The 2,370-nt window shown below is 36.2% G+C and overlaps 1 protein-coding gene across 1 annotated transcript in view; it reads left to right on the top strand.

The window, feature by feature from the left end:
- Positions 1-2,370, top strand: part of LOC103601252 (zinc finger MYM-type protein 6-like) — a 27,595-nt gene that overhangs the window by 4,669 nt on the left and 20,556 nt on the right. The gene's annotated exons all lie outside the window — the stretch shown is intronic.

Below are 2,370 nucleotides of genomic sequence, written 5' to 3'. Positions count from 1 at the left end.
TTTAGGCCTTTGTTACCCTCTTCAGTGTCATCCCTCATCTTTCCCACCTTTTTTAATCTATGCTCCTGCAAACTATAGTTTAACTGTCACTCACAGGTAGAATTAACCATTCCCTTTTTTTCTGTTGTACAGAGTATTAACTTTTATTATGGCATCTATAGGTCATTGAATTTTGTTTTCATATTGGCTATACTAATCCTGCCGTTCCCTGCTCCCTAGACTGCAGTCTCTTTGAAGCCAGAGATTAGTTTTTTTTTACCTGAATCCCCAATCCGTAGCACAATAACTGGCATGAAGTACGTGTTCAATAATTGGAATAATAGAGCCTCTCTGTTTCACAGATAAGGAAACTGAGCTGAAGGAATAAGTGACTTCACTAATGTCCCACGGAAACCTGAGATACAAACCAGTTTTTTAAAATTCCAGCTTCAATATTTCTTTCATTGTACCTTGTCAGTAATATATTGTGTTATAAGTTAATTAAGTTGTTCTTTCTATTTAAAAATTGTGATAATGGAAATCTTCCCAACAGCTTTACAATCAAAAACAAATTAAAATTGTAAATTTAAATGGATTTAAATGGACCTCTACAGTTCTCTTTGGTTTATATTAATGCTTTCAGGTGAACAGGCTATATGTTTTCATGATTGAGGGTGTGGACTATGATAGAAAAGCCAATTGAATAAATCGTGTGTGCTGTTTTCCATGTTGCATTGTTGAATCTCATTTGAATATTGGAAAACAGAAGACAAGAAACCAAAACTGTTTAATATTTTCTGATATACTAAGAGTCTGTTCTGTGTATTAAAGTTATAGTTGAGCTCTCATTCATTCATTCGGTGAGGTTTTGTTCCCGCTTACTATAATTCGTAAAACTTGAACACTGTTGTAAGCAGTTAACACATATTAATACATTTGATGCTCACAACCCTGAGTTAAGTACTGTACACATGAGGAAGCTGAGACACAGATAGTAACTTGTTAAATGTCACACAATTAGTAGATGGTTGAGCCAGGATTTAAACCCCAGCAGTTTGGTTCAAGAGCCCAAACCGTTAACCTGGATGCTAAGCTTTATCAGTTACTTTGTTTTCAGAAGAGATACAAAGGTGAAAAGATAGGGCCTCTGCAACTGATAGTGTACGGAGAGAAAAGTTACAGGAATGAGAGAAGTAATATTTGTTGAGTGCGTCCTGCCAGAAGCTATGCTAAGCAAGTCTTATACCTTCTCATTTAAACCCTACAGACATATGGGGGAAGTATACTGCTTTGGGTTGAATGCCCCCCAAAACTTAGTCCCCTCTGTGACAAAAGAGGGAGGAAAGTCCTAGGCCTTGAGGAGGTGATTAGATTGTAGGACCATGCCGTAGTGGTCAGGGATGTGGTTCTGAGGGCTTTAAAAGGTGAGCACATAAGAAGTTTGCACTCTTTGTGCTGCCATTTTCTGTCATGTGAGACCCCTGGTCACTATCGCCACCACTAGATGTATTCCCTGGACTTCGGATTTCCCAGCTTCTGAAACTGTAAGCAGTAAATTTCGTTTTCTTTATAAATCACTCAGTTTCAGGTATTTATGTTATAAGCAACAGAAATGGACTAATACATATACTTACCCCATTTTACAAATGAAGGAACTGAGGCAAAGAGAGGTTAAATAACTTACCCAAACCTAAAGGAAGCATCAGAGCTATAGTAGAAACTTAGTTTTAACTGGCTTCAAACTTGTATTCTTTCTGTTGCTTTGTGCCACTTCTGTATAGATCATAATATTATGTAATTGCTGTAAAAAAAATTGTGTAAGATGTATTGGGTGCATAAAGGAAGGAGCCTTTTATCTGTCTGGGAAGGAGAGGAAGGCTTCACGGGGCAGGTAGCACTTGAGTTATAATGACTGAATAAGAGTTTTAGGCAGAGAAAACAGCGTATGTCAAGTCATGGAGGAGTGAGAGAATGTGATGTGTTTAGTGGTTGAGTATTTCAAGAACAAAATGAGAAAAGAGAATAGATTTAAACATGTTTAGCTAAAATTGATCAAATTTAGACATTGCATATGATGTGTGAGGGTAAAAGAGGAGTCCAGGAATACTTATCAGTTTCTCGGTTTCTGATACCATTTACTGAAGGGCTAGAAGAGGATTTTTTTGGAAAATAATAATTGTAGTTTGGGATATGTTGTGTTTAAGGGGCTTCAAGTGATAATTTGCACTAGAACGCATTTGCATGTATGGATCTGGGATTTAAAGATTAAAAAATTATCTACCTGGAGGTATAGGGTTGCCAGGTAAAATATAGGATGCCTGGTTAAATTTGACTCTCAAATAAACAATGATAATTTTTAATATAAATATAAATATATATATATATATATAT

Source organism: Galeopterus variegatus, unplaced genomic scaffold (genome assembly GCF_000696425.1).
Source record: "Galeopterus variegatus unplaced genomic scaffold, G_variegatus-3.0.2 Scaffold106, whole genome shotgun sequence".
NCBI lineage: Eukaryota > Metazoa > Chordata > Mammalia > Dermoptera > Cynocephalidae > Galeopterus > Galeopterus variegatus.
Note: the sequence above shows the minus strand (reverse complement) of the source record. Positions and strands in the feature narration are given on the sequence as shown.